The following is a 17,942-nucleotide window of genomic DNA, read 5'->3' on the forward strand; positions in this document are numbered from 1 at the left end:
CATGGGTACAAGTTACAGGGGGGTTGTCAGGTTTAAAGGAGAGTTTTTCCAGCAAAAAACCTGATCTGGACTATAATGTGTAATCCCCAGTACATAAGTGTAAGAGCGCGTTCACACTGCGGCAATGTCACAGACAAAACCCATAGGAAAATAACACAAGAAATATGTATTTGATCCAAACAGCGCTCAGTCCCCTGTGTTATATATATAAGACGTGCTATTAGTATTTGCTTATTTTCTGTAGGGTATGTGCTCATTTTCTTTTTTCCTAGGTTCTGTCTGTGAAATGGCCGCAGTGTGAACTTGCTCTTACACTTTGCACACATGCCAGCTTATAGTCCAGCTCAGTTTTTTGGTTTCTTTTTGGGAGCGGGGGGTTGTATGTAATTTTTTGTAAATTTGCTATAATGTTCCAGAAATATGAGCCTTTTTATTTACTTGCTATAATTATGCTCTTCACTAAGGAGAGGTGACTTACAAGGAAATATAATGCAGAGCAGCCCAAAGACCCGCCCCAGAGGATCCTGTGAGCCTCGCCCCATGGTAACGTCAGTACTAAATAAAAAGGCCCATATCCCCGATACGTGCAGAAAAGCTACGGAACACTCTGGGAAACAGCAGGGATAAAATAAGAGCAAAACCTGGCCATTGTTGTCCTGGTGACAGGTCCTCTTTATAGTCTTTTATCTTCTATGGTAAATGCTCCAGGAGGTGAGTTATGGCCGTGGAAGGTGTGAGGTTATTATAATAGTATTGCCTGTGTGTGTGGTTGTGACACCTTGATCCCCTTTTTAGTGCACTGACCATTTCCAACATACAAGCTGGATCAACCGGGAACTGGGGCTGCCGGGTGCAGAGCAGGCGAGGTAATGACAGCGGGACTGTGGACATCGTGGTGCTGGAGAGTTCAGCACAGTATTGCCCCATGGACAGAGTGATCAACAACAGAGGGGATTTCAGGTGGGTGAACATTTCATTCCTTGGGGGTTTTGGCCTGTTTTAACATTATTCATCTGTCATCAGGCACTGAGTATTTCATAGACATATTTACCCATAACACAGGAGCTTCATTAGCGTAATGTCTGTTGTAACGTATTCCCAAAGAGCATCTGGCACCAGACTGACCATTTCTGGTGCTACTGACCCTCTGGATATTCATCAGAGGGTCAGACTTATTTTGTCCTCTCTACTAATCAGAAACTGTGCACTTATGGGTTTTTACTGGATGGTTGGGAAGCCATCGCTGCTGGCTAGTGCGGATTGCCAAAGCTGATCCAGAGGTGGCAGCAGTAACCAACCTGACAGCACTAGCCTGAGCAAGCTGCTGGGAACGACGTCTTCACTGAGCAGGCTCCTCTGCGGCTGGGACTGAATGGGAGACCGCAGAAGGCAAGGCTCGAAGATTCCTCCTGTGCAGGGGCAGGAATCCGACACCTAACACATGTGGCATGATGTATTACCTGAGAGGTGTTGTTGGATGGAGAAATTTTTTTTTTTGCCATCCACAGATGTGAATGAAGAAAATCCCACTATATTTTTGCACAACACACAATTGCCGCACGGCTCTGCTCTGTCTTGTACCCAGGCGTGCTTCCCAGCATGCGCTCTGCTCTGTCTTGTACCCAGGCGTGCTTCCCAGCACGCGCTCTGCTCTGCCTTGTACCCAGGTGTGCTTCCCAGCTCACGCTCTGCTCTGCCTGTTACCCAGGCATGCTTCCCAGCACGTGCTCTCCTCTGTCTTGTACCCAGGCGTGCTTCCCAGCATGCGCTTTGCTCTGTCTTGTACTCAAGCGTGCTTCCCAGCATGCGCTCTGCTCTGTCTTGTACCCAGGCGTGCTTCCCAGCATGCGCTCTGGTCTGCCTTTTACCCAGGCATGCTTCCCAGCATGCGCTCTGCTCTGCCTTTTACCCAGGCATGCTTCCCAGAACGTGCTCTCCTCTGTCTTTTACCCAGGCGTGCTTCCCAGCATGCGCTCTGCTCTGTCTTGTACTCAGGCGTGCTTCCCAGCACGCGCTCTGCTCTGCCTTGTACCCAGGCGTGCTTCCCAGCACGCGCTCCGCTCTGTCTTTTACCCAGGCATGCTTCCAAGCACGTGCTCTCCTCTGTCTTGTACCCAGGTGTGCTTCCCAGCATACGCTCTGGTCTGTCTTTTACCCAGGCATGCTTCCCAGCACGTGCTCTCCTCTGTCTTGTACCCAGGCGTGCTTCCCAGCATGCGCTCCGCTCTGTCTTGTACTCAGGCGTGCTTCCCAGCATGTGCTCTGCTCTGTCTTGTACCCAGGCTTGCTTCCCAGCATGCGCTCTTCTCTGTCTTGTACTCAGGCATGCTTCCCAGCACGCGCTCTGCTCTGTCTTGTACCCAGGCATGCTTCCCAGCATGCGCTCTGCTCTGTTTTGTACTCAAGCGTGCTTCCCAGCATGTGCTCTGCTCTGTCTTGTACCCAGGCGTGCTTCCCAGCATGTGCTCTCCTCTGTCTTGTACTCAGGCATGCTTCGCAGCATGCGCTCTGCTCTGTCTTGTACCCAGGTGTGCTTCCCAGCATATGCTCTGCTCTGTTTTGTACTCAAGCGTGCTTCCCAGCATGCGCTCTGGTCTGTCTTTTACCCAGGCGTGCTTCCCAGCACGTGCTCTCCTCTGTCTTGTACCCAGGCGTGCTTCCCAGCACGCGCTCTGCTCTGTCTTGTACCCAGGCATGCTTCCCAGCATGCGCTCTGCTCTGTTTTGCACTCAAGCGTGCTTCCCAGCATGCGCTCTGCTCTGTCTTGTACCCAGGTGTGCTTCCCAGCATGCGCTCTGCTCTGTTTTGTACTCAAGCGTGCTTCCCAGCATGCGCTCTGGTCTGTCTTTTACCCAGGCGTGCTTCCCAGCACGTGCTCTCCTCTGTCTTGTACCCAGGCGTGCTTCCCAGCACGCGCTCTGCTCTGTCTTGTACCCAGGCGTGCTTCCCAGCATGCGCTCTGCTCTGTTTTGTACTCAAGCGTGCTTCCCAGCATGTGCTCTGCTCTGTCTTGTACCCAGGCGTGCTTCCCAGCATGTGCTCTCCTCTGTGTCAAAAGTGACACCAGTCTAAAAACTGCACCCCTCAAGATGCGCAAAACCACATTCAAGAAATTTATTAACCCTTCAGGTGCTTCACAAGAACTAAAGCAACGTGGAAGGAAAAAATGAACATTTTACTTTTATCACAAAAAATTACTTTGGATCCAATTTTTTTATTTTTACAAGGGTAACAGGAGAAAATGGACCACAAAATTTGTTGTGCAATTTCTCCTGAGTACATCAATACTCCATATGTGGGGAAAAGCCACTGTTTGGATGCATGGCAGGGCTCAGAAGGGAGGGAGCACCATTTGACTTTTTGAACACAAAATTGGCTGGAATCAATGGTGGTGCCATGTTGTGTTTGGAGACCCCCCTGATGTACCTAAACAGTGGAAACCTCACAAATCTAATCCCAACCCTAAACCCAACACACCCCTATCTGTAATCCCAACCTTAACTCAAACACAACCCTAACCCAAATCACAACCCTAACCATCCCCCCAACCCTAGCCCCAACCCTAATCCTAGCCCCAACCTTAACTTTAGCCCCAACCCTAACCCTAACTTTAGCCTCAACCCTAACCCTAACTTTAGTCCCAAACCTAACCCTAACTTTAGTCCCAACCCTAACCCTAATCACAACCCTAACCCTAATCCCAACCCTAACCGTCCCCCCAACTCTAGCCCCAACCCTAATCCTAGCCCCAACCTTAACTTTAGCCCCAACCCTAACCCTAACTTTAGCCTCAACCCTAACCCTAACTTTAGCCTCAACCCTAACCCTAACTTTAGCCCCATCCATAACCCTAACTTTAGCCCCATCCCTAACCCTAACTTTAGTCCCAATCCTAAGCCTAACTTCAGCACCAACCCTAACTGTAGCCCAACTCACTAGCCCAACTCTAACTCAAATGGGAAAATGGGGGGATGCAGGAGGGTCCAGGGACACCGGGAAGTTCCGGGTGGGGGAATCAAGGACCCTGTTTCTCTTCTGATGTGCGATTACATCAGATGAGAGAGAAATTGAATGGAAAATCTGACTTTTTTTCTGCAGTCGCCATAATACTGTTAATAACGGCAATTGCAACACAAGAATCGTTAAAAACCGACCCAAATCATGTTCTCTGGGGTCTTGGCTACCCCAGGTAGCTAAAACCATGGATAAATTCTGACTTTGGGGGGCGCTATATCCTTATTCCTCAGCAACAGCGCTGTGGTTTAAGCACCCTTAACTGCCACAGTTAAAAGGTGTGTCAGCGGTCATTAAGGGGTTAAGAAGCCCTCCTACTCTGCACTCATTACCTGTATTAATTTGTTATGAAAGAGTCACCGCAGGAGGCAGACACAAAAATAGAAGCTAAGTCCAGAAAACCAGAGAAGTTGGCAACTATCAGATTGCAGACCCCTGAACCTATCAACACAACTAGCAGTAGCCGTGGGGTGTTCCTACGGTGCCCTAGACCCCTCGATCTCAGCCGGAGAGCTAAATAGCCTAAAGACAGAAAAGGAAATCTAAACTGCCCCAGAGCAGACCCCAAAGTAAAAAGCAGCCCCCAACATATAATGACGGTGAAGCAAGATGAAAAAACACTCGCACAGATAGAAAGATAGGCTGAGCAAACGATGGGGCCCAAACTAACTAAACAGGACAGGAAAGGAAGGTTGCTGTCTGCAATCTGCCAAAACCCTATCAAAGACATAAGCCAACAGGCTGATATAGAAAAAGACCCTGAAGCAGCTAGGCTTCAAAAACTATATCAGCACTCAGGTATTTTCTGAAGACAGAGCTAAAGGAATTCAGCTCACCCCAGCAGGGAATGGCAGAAATCCAGAAAAACAAAGCAAAACAAAGTCAAAGCACAAATGCAAAAAGCAGAGCAGAAAACTTAGCTTTAGAAGAGCAGGAATTCAGACTGGAATCCAAGAATGCCACAGAGAAATCACCCGCAGGGGAGAAGGGCGTTGGCGGCCTTATATCCAGTCAGTAACTCCACTCAGCCAGTCATCATCATTAGTCTCAGGTGCTTGATAATCAGGCTCACTACCTTTCTTTACCAGAAGAGGGAGTTCATCGGGCCTCAGTGGTGAAGGGGAAAATGAACTCACAACATAATTGCTCTTGTTTGAATTTAACTGTATAAAAGACACCTGTCTACACAATCAATCACATTCCAACCTCTCCACCATGGCAAAGACCAAGAGTTGTCTAAGGACACCAGGGACAAAATTGTAGACCTGCACAAAGGTGGGATGGGCTACAGGACAATAGGAAGCCATAATGATCATGCCACATGTATGCAACATACAAATCAAGAAGTGCTTATATTCAGCGCAAAATAAAATGGAGCACTTTATTTTTGAATATTTAAAGCAATACATAAAAGAGAAAACATTAATGACATAAAAAGGTGCCTCAAACCAACAAACACACGGAGGGCAGTTGCAGCAAATTACTAGTAGTTGTAAAACAAATGACTATATATAAATCCTAACTGTTCCCGTGTTCAGCCGTCGTGCATAAAGAGAGATCTTAAATATATATATAAGTGGGTAAACATGCCGTACTATAATATCCTGATATCTGCATGGAAGCCAACTGTCGCCAATGGAATCAGGTGAGGGTGAACAATCGCACCCCTCACGTGAGTAAATAATTTGGCCAGAGTGCCTGGACAGCAGTGTGTCCCCAATCACCAATCCTTGAGGCCTGGGAATGATAAACTCTGCAGACACAGTGTTTCCTGGTGTGATATGAGATATAACTAATGTATAAGGTGTGCCGCCTATGCAGGGAGACACTGCTGTGGGAAAGATCCCATCAGAGGATAACTACTCATAGAGGTGACATCACAAAATGACAGCAAGGCAATGTAGAAGTAATCGGGAGTGCACTGGTATATATATATATAAAGACTGGTAAAGCTAGGAGATGTACATATTACCTGTATGGGTCAAAGCTGACACATGGGTAATGGCTGCATGCTGCCTCCCGTAACCCCGATGCACGTTTCGCTAGTGCTTCTTCCTGGGGGCATGCCTGAGTGGGAAGCAATATCGCTATAAAAGCAACCTCCAGCCAATGGAGACAGTTGAGGTGGTCTATCGGGGACCCGCCCACTGACATACAACACATGTCCATTTCATTGTGTGCACATTCTAAACTGTCAGTGTCGCTGTTTAGACAAACCGCCCACATGATTGCACCACTGGAATATAGGAGTGAACACAGGGTAACCGCACATTCTACCTATAAGGGTATCCCGCTGTCAGTGTGCCGTATGTGGTGATCACATGATCCCACGAGGAGGGACGTTATCCGATTAAGGATAATTTGAACGTTTTGCACTCGTTTGCGCTTCTACTGGTCAATGTTACCATGTGAACACACCTCATTCCCTTTACACCAGCGTGAGGGAAGTGAAAGACAAGGTGAATACAACAACACTGATTAAACATCACACGTGTGCACAAAGAAAAACATGTCACACAAAACAGACAGCTCTGACTTGTCATGTAAGCCTAGAGGGCCCTGGGCTTCAGTGTCTAAAATCCATTTGGCTTCTCTTGGCAGAAGTAATTTATTGCTATTGCCTCCTCTTAGTGGATTTTCTACATGCTCAATATTTGCACATTTTAACCCATTAGGATCTGCATTGTGGCAATCATGTATGTGTTTGATGAATCTCACTGACCCTTTCATTGTAGTGATAGAATGGAAATGTTCCCTGAAGCGTGTGCATAGTGGCCTAATTCCGATATAGTAGAAGTGACAAGGGCATAAAATTGCATATACCACGTAATTCGTACGGCACGTGATGAAATCTTTTATTATAGGCGTAATTTTACCTAATTTTAAAACCTTCCCTGTAATCTGCAGCCGACTGTATGAACAATGTCCACAACAAAAATTCCCTATTGGTTTACTATCTGTTCGCCATGTAGATGTTTCTATATCAGCTGTAAGTCTTTTTCTCACTAGTAGGTCGCCAATATTTTTGTTTCTTCTATAAGTAACTCGCGGTTTATTCTGAGCTCCAGTACTAAGGTCTCGGTCACTTTCCAATAAATGACAGTTTTTTCTGATCGCAATCTTTATCAAACTCATATTTGGGTTATTTCTAAAAATAAAAATAAATCTCTGTTTTCTTTTAATCCTATCAGTTCTTGGCTTTTTTATTAATTCTGCGTTTTTTCTTTAGCTCTATTATGTGCCTCTTTCAGTAATGTTGAAGGGTAACCCCTAGCTCTAAAGTTTTTTGTGAGCTCTATTGCTTGAGTTTCACAACCTGCATCACTGCTGTTGAGTCGTCTTAGGCCGGGGTCACACTTGTGAGTGTGACGCATGAAACTCGCACGAGTCTGTGGCATCAATACCCGGCACTGCCGCCGGCACTCAGGACCGGAGTGTGGGGCGGCATAGAAATACCTGCCGGGGTGTGCACCATTATAATGTAGGAGCATGTTAGAAGCTGTTGGGTTTTTTAAACTTTAGTAATGATTAGAGTTGAGCGATACCGTCCGATACTTCAAAGTATCGTATCGGATGGTATCGGCCGATCTTTAAAAAAAGTATCGGTATCGCCGATTCCGATACCGGAAGTCCCATTCAAGTCTATGGGACTTCCGGTATCGGAATAAGAAAAACCCTTTCCTGCCCTTGTACAGCCTCTCTGGGGTCTGTACGGGCCTTTCGGGGGGCTGTGCCGGCCTGCCAGGGGGTCTGTGCAGGCTCCGGTGGTCTGTGCCGGCCTGCCGGTGGTCTGTGCAGGCTCCGGGGGGCTGTGCCGGCCTGCCGGGGGGCTGTGCCGGCCTGCCGGGGGGCTGTGCCGGCCTGCCAGGGGGTCTGTGCAGGCTCCGGTGGTCTGTGCCGGCCTGCCGGTGGTCTGTGCAGGCTCCGGGGGGCTGTGCCGGCCTGCCGGGGGGCTGTGCCGGCCTGCCGGTGGTCTGTGCAGGCTCCGGGGGTCTGTGCAGGCATCGTCCGATGGGACTACAAGTCCCATCTGGCGATGCCTGCTACCATGACAGTGATTGACACATTAGCCAATGATGGGACAGTAGTAGTCCCATCATCCGGCTAATGTGTTAAATGTAAAAAAAAAAAAAAAAAAAAATTACATGCTACATTCATACTACATACTACATACATGCTACATTCATACTACATACTACATACATGCTACATTCATACTACATGCAACATACATACTACATATATACTACATGCATGCTACATATATACTACATGCATGCTACATACATACTACATGATACATACTACATATATACTACATGCATGCTACATACATACTACATATATACTACATGCATGCTACATACATACTACATGCTACATGCATGCTACATACATACTACATACATGCTACATATATACTACATACATACTACATATATACTACATGCATGCTACATATATACTACATGCATGCTACATACATACTACATATATACTACATGCATGCTACATACATACTACATGCTACATGCATGCTACATATATACTACATACATGCTACATATATACTACATACATACTACATATATACTACATGCATGCTACATACATATTACATATATACTACATGCATGCTACATACATACTACATGCTACATGCATGCTACATACATACTACATACATGCTACATATATACTACATACATACTACATATATACTACATACATACCACATACATACTACATGCATGCTACATATATACTACATGCATGCTACATACATACTACATATATACTACATGCATGCTACATACATACTACATGCTACATGCATGCTACATACATACTACATGCTACATACATACCACATATATACTACATACATACAATACATTCATACAATACATACATAGACATACAGTACATATAACATAGAGTAACATACTTACCAATACTTGTCACATTGTTCCCCGAAGCCATTGTCGTCTACGGAATAAATATTAACATAACAAACCACAAAAATACTCACCCACGATCCGAAGCAGTCCACGAGTGTGTCCCACGACGATCTTGGGTAGAGAACTGCAGCATCAGCTGATGCTGCCGTTCTCTACGGGCTGCAGGAATCCAATGACGGAAGGTAGGTATCCTTCCGCACTGTATTCCTCCGCCACTTAAAAAAAAAAAAAGTCCCTAGTCTCACTTTATGCCATTGCTGTGTGGGAATTTCCCACACAGCAATGGCATAAAGTGAGACTAGGGACTTTTTTTTTTTTTAAGTGGCGGAGGAATACAGTGCGGAAGGATACCTACCTTCCGTCATTGGATTCCTGCAGCCCGTAGAGAACGGCAGCATCATCTGATGCTGCAGTTCTCTACCCAAGATCGTCGTGGGACACACTCGTGGACTGCTTCGGATCGTGGGTGAGTATTTTTGTGGTTTGTTATGTTAATATTTATTCCGGAAAGACAATGGCTTCGGGGAACAATGTGACAAGTATTGGTAAGTATGTTACTCTATGTTATATGTACTGTATGTCTATGTATGTATTGTATGAATGTATTGTATGTATGTAGTATATATGTGGTATGTATGTAGCATGTAGTATGTATGTAGTATGTATGTAGCATGCATGTAGCATGTAGTATGTATGTAGCATGCATGTAGTATATATGTAGTATGTATGTAGCATGCATGTAGTATATATGTAGCATGTATGTAGTATGTATGTGGTATGTATGTAGCATGTAGTATATATGTAGCATGCATGTAGTATATATGTAGTATGTATGTAGTATGTATGTAGCATGTATGTAGTATATATGTAGTATGTATGTAGTATATATGTAGCATGTATGTAGTATATATGTAGTATGTATGTAGTATATATGTAGCATGCATGTAGTATATATGTAGTATGTATGTAGTATATATGTAGCATGCATGTAGTATATATGTAGTATGTATGTAGTATATATGTAGCATGTATGTAGTATGTATGTAGCATGCATGTAGCATGTAGTATGTATGTAGCATGCATGTAGTATATATGTAGTATGTATGTAGCATGCATGTAGTATATATGTAGCATGCATGTAGTATGTATGTGGTATGTATGTAGCATGTAGTATATATGTAGCATGCATGTAGTATGTATGTAGTATGTATGTAGCATGCAGTATGTATGTAGTATGTATGTAGTATATATGTAGTATGTATGTAGCATGCATGTAGTATGTATGTAGTATGTATGTAGTATGTATGTAGTATATATGTAGTATGTATGTAGCATGTAGTATGTATGTAGTATTTTTTTTTTTTTTTTTTTTTTTTAACATTTAACACATTAGCCGGATGATGGGACTACTACTGTCCCATCATTGGCTAATGTGTCAATCACTGTCATGGTAGCAGGCATCGCCCGATGGGACTTGTAGTCCCATCGGACGATGCTTGCACAGACCCCCGGACATCAGCACAGCCCCCCGGCAGGCCGGCACAGCCCCCCGGCAGGCCGGTACAGACCCCCACAGGGTGCACAGCCCCCCGGCAGGCCGGCACAGCCCCCCGGCAGGCCGGCAGAGACCCCGGGCAGTCCACACAGCCCCCCGGCAGGCCGGCACAGCCCCCCGGCAGGCCGGCAGAGACCCCCGGAAGGCCCGAAATGACGGCGCATCATGATGCGCACACACCGCGCATCATGATGACGTCAGGCCGTCAATCAACTGAACTTCCGATTCCGATGCCGAATTCCGATATTGAAAAAATATCGGAAGTCGGTATCGGAATTCCGATACAGCAAGTATCGGCCGATACCCGATACTTGCGGTATCGGAATGCTCAACACTAGTAATGATATTATCATTGCTGTGTCACTGGCGCACCCATTGCTGTCCCCGCTACTTGCACATACCAATTATTGTCAGAGGTGAAGGCGTTATGAGATAATACAACATCGCGTCCTTCTGTCATGAATGTTATATCTAGTTCTGTATCCTGTGGTTATTCCGGAATATTCTCAATAGAATCTATCCCCAATGATTGTGGGATCCTCGGATATAAACTTTCAACATCTATCCATTCAGTTTACAAGCTTTTTTCCACTGCAAATCTGAAAGAATTTTTATAAAATCATTAGTGTCTTTTATATGTGCTGGTATTCATTTTAATAAAGGTTTTAGTCTCCAATCTAGGAACTTGGAAAGCGGCTCAGTAATAGATCCAACCCCTGAGACGATGGTTGATATATTTGTTGTATGAGCAGGAACAGAAACAGAGTTTAATGACTTTGTTAATTATTTAAATAATTACAACAAAATTAGCATGAAATTTACAGCAAAATTTGGGCCTAATACAGTGCCTTGCGAAAGTATTCGACCCCCTGGAACTTTTCAACCTTTTCCCACATATCATGCTTCAAACATAAAGATACCAAATGTAAATTTTTGGCGAAGAATGAACAACAAGTGGAACACAATTGTGAAGTTGAACGAAATGTATTGGTTATTTAAAATTCTTGGGTAAATTCAAAAACTGGGGCGTGCAATATTATTCAGCCCCTTGAACTTTAATACTTTGTTGTGCTCCCTTTTGCTGCGATTACAGCTGCAGTCTCTTGTCTCTATTGGTTTTGTACATCGAGAGACTGAAATTCTTGCCCATTCTTCCTTGGCAAACAGCTCGAGCTCAGTGAGGTTGGATAGAGATCGTTTGTGAACAGCAGTTTTCAGCTCTTTCTACAGATTCTCGATTGGATTCAGTTCTGGACTGTGACTTGGCCATTCTAACACCTGGATATGTTTATTTGTGAACCATTCCATTGTAAAATTTGCTTTATGTTTGGGGTCATTGTTTTGTTGTAAGACAAATCTTTGTCCCAGTCTCAAGTCTTTTGCAGACTGCAACAGGTTTTCTTCAAGAATGGTCCTGTATTTGGTTCCATCCATCTTCCCGTCGATTTTAACCATCTTCCCTGTCCCTGCTGAAGAAAACAGGCGCAAACCATGATGCTGCCACCACCATGTTTGACAGTGAGGATGGTGTATTCAGGGTGATGAGCTGTGTTGCCATTACACCAAACATATTGTTTGGCATTGTTGCCAAAAAGTTCGATTTTGGTTTCATCTGACCAGAGCACCTTCTTCCTCATGTTTGGTGTGTCTCCCAGGTGGATTGTTGCAAACTTTAAATGATACTTTTTATGGACATCTTTGAGAAATGGCTTTCTTCTTGCCACTCTTCTGTAAAGACCAGATTTGTGCAGTGTACGACTGACTGTTGTCCTATTGACAGACTGTCCCACCTCAGCTGTAGGTCTCTGCAGTTCATCCAGAGTGATCATGGGCCTCTTGGCTGCATCTCTGATCAGTCTTCTCCTCGTTTGAGATGAAAGTTTAGAGGCACGGCCGGGTCTTGGTAGATTTCAGTGGTATGATACTCCATCCATTTCAATGTGATCACTTGCACAGTGCTCCTTGGGATGTTTAAATTTTGGAAATCATTTTGTACCCAAATCCGGCTTTAAACTTCTCCACAATAGTATCACGGACCTGCCTGTTGTGTTTCTTGGTCTTCATGATGCTCTCTGTGCTTCATACAGAACTCAGACTATCACAGAGCAGGAGCATTTATACAGAGACTTGATTATACACAGGTGGATTATATTTATCATCATTAGTCATTTAGGACAACATGACGCTGCATGCGCCCTGCGTCCCCTATCTTTATCACAGGGGGCGCAGGCCGTGCGCAGTATGCGTTTGGCGGCGCATGCGCCTTTTTGACGGTGCGCCGACGCAACCAAACTGCAGCAGGTTGCGTTTGGTGCAGGTCGGCGCACCGTCAAAAGGACGCATGTGCCGCCAAACGCATACTGCGCACGGCCTGCGCCCCCTGTGATAAAGATAGGGGACGCAGGGCGCATGCAGCGTCATGCGCCGGTGGGCGGAGCTACCGGCGGGGCGCGGCAGGGGCGGGGCTTAGCGGCGGCCGTGCGCAGGCCGTCGCTGCGCTCCAAAACACTAGTGTGAAACTAGCCTAACACTGTTGATATCTCATTGTACTCTACTGAAGCAACAGTTAGGCTCCCAGATACCTTATTTGGGGAAAAGGAGAGGTTCCATATGTTTTAGGAAAGTTGCAAGCTATTTTTTTCTCTTAGACCCCCATCCTCTGGAGATGAGTCAGCGGGTGGGGATAATCATTTCCTTACTTAGGGAGGGATCATTCATGGGCTTTCACTTTATCTGCTTCTGCCCCTGAACATGTGTCTGTGGATAGGTTCTTTGAGGCCTTAGAACTTATTTTTGAGAAGCCTGACTGGGTCAGAGTGGCAGAGGACACAATCATGAGTCTCTTTCAGGGGAAGCTCTCGGCTGAATGATATTGCTTCAAGTTCCATCGATGGTCCACTGAGGTGTCCTAGGATGACTCTGCGCTGATATGACAGTTCAGGAGAGGACTGTCGGATCACCTGAAGGATACTCTGGCTCTCCATCCACCACCCAGCTCATTGGAGGAGGCTATGACTCAGGCTAGCCGTATGGATCGGAGGCTAAGGGAGAGAAGTGTTACACAGCGAGAGGTTCTGTTACTCCCTGCTAATCCTGCTGTTTTACCACCATCTGAACCTATGGAGGTGGGGGCCACCAACCTCAAGGAGAAGGAGAGGAGATGGCGATGTGAAGTTAAGCTGTGTTTTTACTGCAGAGATCCTGGACATTGGAAAAAGGACTGCCCTTCCTGCCAACCGACTAACATGCGGCTGAGTCTGGGTGATTGTCGTGGGGATCATCCAGGCTCTCAGGTACCTTTTTCCTCATTTTCAAAAGTATTGTTGGAAGTGGAACTTAGTTGTGGGAGTTTCTGCACTCCCACTTCTGCTTTCATGGACTGTGGGTGGTCCATGAACTTTATTGACTCTAACTTGGTGACCAAGTGTAAGTTAGGGACAGCTAGGCCTGAAACTCCTATTCATGTTGTTGCCATTGACAAAACACCAGTGGCTCAGAATGTCATCAAATTTGTCTCAGAGGAGTTTCTCTTTAAAGTGGGTTCCTTGCACCAAGAACATATTTCATGTTTTGTTCTGGACAATCTGCCTGCAGGACTGTTGTTGGGTTCCCCTGGTTGCAGTTACATAATCCTGTGATAGACTGGAACTCTCGGGACATTGTTAAATGGGGTTCTAATTGTAGTAGAAGTTGCCTTACTACTGTTCTTGTGTCATCCATTAATCTGGAAGATATTCCGGAGTACCTGAAGGATTTTGAGGATTTTTTTTTCCCGAAAAAGAGGCCGAGGTCTTACCACCACACCGCCCTTTTGATTGCACTTTCAATCTGATTCCGGGTGCTAAATTGCCCAAGACTAAGCCTTTTGGTCTCACCAATGCGCCAGCTGTTTTTTCAGAATTTCATTACCATGTATTTTCTGATTTTATTGAGTGCTTTATGGTGGTGTATTTGGATGATAACCTCATGTTCTCATCTAACAACTAGGTTCACATGGATCATTTACGTGCGGTTCTCCAGAGGTTACAAGAGAACTCACTTTTTGCAAAACCTGAAAAATGCTTATTTTTTGTCCAAGAATTGTCCTTTCTGGGGTTCATTCTGTCTGACATGTGGTTTTGTATGGATTCTGGGAATGTACGGGCCATTGTGTATTGGGTGCAACCCAGAGACTTAAAGGGTCGTCAATGTTTTTGAGGTTTGCAAACTATTATAGGAAATTTATTAAGGGTTTTTCACAGGTGGTCAAGCCCCTCACTGATCTAACTCGTAAGGGAGCTGATATCAAAAACTGGTCAGCTCTGGCTGTGGAGGAGTTTGCTTTATTAAAGAAATGTTTTATGTCTTCCCCTTGTTTTAGTCCAGCCTGGTCCTTCTAAACCGTACATTTCTGAGGTGAAAGCTTCAGAGGTAGGGGTGGGGCGCTGTTGTCGCATGAACCCGCCACTTTGACTTACCTGAGGCCCTGTGTCTTTTTCTCGAAAAGATTCTATACCTGTGGGTGAATTTGTTAGATTCAAATGCAACTGCAGCGACAATAACAATCTGCAGACTGAATTTGCTCATTCCTCACAGAAGTTAAAAAACGCAAATATCCAGATTGGACAATAAGCAGGGCATGCAACATGATTTATGAGAGAAGTCGCACAGAAACCATCCACAACATTATGACACAAGGTCTTCTGTGATTGGTTGCCAAAGAAACATGTCCCTGGCCATATAATAAGCAGACATCTTGTTTTGCTAGCACCATTTGCACAGTGTCACCAAGCCCCGTGACACTCACCGCGCGACATTGAAGAGGAACATGAGGGGTTATCGTCTGTTGATGATGGCCAAATATTTGAAACCCCACGGCCAGAAGAAAGCCACTTTCATCCACGTGATCTACCGGGTGAAGAGGTGGAGGCTGATGGTGATGACACACAGTTGCTATCTGGCCAGTCGCCAATATCAACACGGAAACTGGATGACATGGACGACGAGATGGTCGAAGATGAGACCACCGATCCGACCTGGACCGTTGGCACGCATAGCCAGCACAGCAGCACAGAGGATGAAGGGTGCGTTCAGCCTCTGTCTGGAAATTTTTTTCCGATAGTCCTTCTGAACCAAATGTTGTCATCTGTAGCATCTGCCATAGGAAGCTGAGCAGAGGCCAGGGCAAAGGCAACCAAAGCACCACCAGTATGTGGAAACACATGGCAGCCAAGCACCCTAGTCGGTGGGCTGAACAATAGGGTACCAAATCAGTGTCTGCGACTGCGGGTCAAACCACTGCCATGTCGCCTGTGATATGTCCTTTCCAATCTGCTGGGCAGGAAGCAGGTGATCATCATACCTCTTGCTCACAAGCTGAGGTTGCACAGACACAGGCCATAACAAACTCATCCACTTGTTTGTCCCAGGAAAGTGTCCAATTGTCCGTGCCCCAGATGTATGAAAGGAGGCGTAAATACCAAGCCACGCACCCACCAGCATGAATACTGAATGCTCACATTGCCAAGTTGCTAGCCATGGAGATGTTGCCGTTTAGGCTTGTGGGAACACAGTCTTTCCATGATCTTTTGGCTGTGGCTGCCCCATGATATTCGGTTTCTAGCCGGCACTATTTTTCCCGATGTGCCGTCCCCGCGTTACAACAGCACGTCTTAAACAATCTAAAGCGTGCTCTCACCAACGCCTTAACCGGGAAGATCCATCTTACAACAGACAAGTGGACAAGTACTTGTGGCCAGGGACGATAAATCTCTGTCACAGCACACTGGCTCAACCTGGTGGAGGGTGGGACAAAGTCTCAAACTGGACCATCAGCACATATTCTACCCACACCACAAATAGTGGGCCCAACCTCAATTAGGGTTTCCGCCTCGTTATATACGTTCAGCCTCCCCTTTTCCTCCTCCTCCACACCGTCATCCTATGCTGAATTACCCTCCACATCCCTCCCAAGTTGGGAGCTGTGCAGCAGCGCATTGGCAAAGGGGCAAAATGCTCCGCTGAAGCAGATCTGCTCAGGTGAAACACCACACACTGCAGCAGAGCTGTGGCATGGAATAAAACAACAGACAGATCAGTGGCCCTCCCCACTGCAACTCTAACCTGGTCTGGTTGCCTGCGACAATCGCCGTAACCTGGTGGCGGCTTTAAAGCTCGGGAAGCTGGTACACGTGCCATGCATGGCTCACGTGGTGAACCTAGTGGTGCAGAAACTTCTAAAAACATACCTTGACTTGCCGTACCTACTTGAGGTGCGCCGTATTTGCGCCCATTTCCGCCACTTCTCAGCCGCTGTTGCCGGTCTTGCAGCGGTTCAAAAGCAATTTAATTTGCCAAACCACAGACCCATTTGCGACCTGCCAACAAGGTGGAACTCAACATATAATATGTTGGCAAGGGTAAGTGAGAAGCAGAAGGCACTTTCTGAATACCAGCTTAAACATGTCCGTCACACTGAGACTCAGCCAAGACACATAACAACTGTCGAGTGGGTGTGGATCGCTGATATTTGTGAAGTGCTTGATAACTTTGAGTACTGCACCAAGCTTGTAAGCGGTGATCAGGCTATTATCAGCATAACCATCCCTATGCTATGTCTGCTGAGGAAAATCGCTGCAGAATCAAAAAATGGAATCTTTACATGCCCAGCAGCTGGGTATGTTGCAAGATTTCACAATGGGTGATTCTACCCAGCCCAGCCAATATCATCAGGTAACATTGGGGGATGAAGAGGATGATGAAAATGAGGAGGGAGAGGACTTCTTTTTCAGTGGTACCGAGAGGACGCCTCATGCTACAGAGGGGAATCCCAACCCCAGCTTCATGTCTGTCCAGCATGGGTGGGCTGGAGAGGTGGAGGAGGAGAGTCAGTGTGAGGAGAGGATGGGTATTGTTCCTCCTTCAGGGGTCACAGAACATTTGCCTCTTTGCAGCTTGGCACACATGGCACACTTCATATCTGACAGTCTGTGCCAAGACCCTCGTGTAATCCACATTTTCAATAGCAACCTATACTGGTTGGCCACCTTTCTAGACCCACGGTACAAGGACAAATTTCCTTCGCTACTGTTGCAGTCACAAAGGGGTTTCACAATGGAATCCTTCAAGAAGGCCGTTGTCGACCATTTGATAGCAACAGCACCCTCAGACACCACTGCTAGCGGAGATACCAGGTCTGTGCAACAGCATGCATTAAAGGGGAGAGATATGCCAAGCAGATCCAAAAGAGGTGGTGGTAAAATGTCCACAAACAGGGCTACCTTCAATAAACCGGCTCATCACCAAGGACTAGCTGGAACAGTAGCAATGTCAAGGAGGGAGAAGTTGAACAAGATGGTCAACGACTATCTAAGTGACCATACCTGCATACTTCTTGACGCTTCTGTACCGTTTAGTTACTGGGTATCCAAGAA

The 17,942-nt window shown here is 45.9% G+C and overlaps 1 long non-coding RNA gene across 1 annotated transcript in view; it reads left to right on the top strand.

Moving 5' to 3' along the window:
* LOC141050005 (uncharacterized) overlaps positions 1-17,942 on the top strand; it is a 53,664-nt gene that overhangs the window by 13,380 nt on the left and 22,342 nt on the right. Inside the window, exon 3 of the long non-coding RNA XR_012220469.1 lies at positions 796-960. This is a non-coding gene — a long non-coding RNA (uncharacterized lncRNA). The remainder of the gene's footprint in view (positions 1-795; positions 961-17,942) is intronic.

Source organism: Dendrobates tinctorius, unplaced genomic scaffold (assembly GCF_039654945.1).
Source record: "Dendrobates tinctorius isolate UK_male_01 unplaced genomic scaffold, ASM3965494v1 ptg000151l, whole genome shotgun sequence".
Taxonomy (NCBI): Eukaryota; Metazoa; Chordata; class Amphibia; order Anura; family Dendrobatidae; genus Dendrobates; species Dendrobates tinctorius.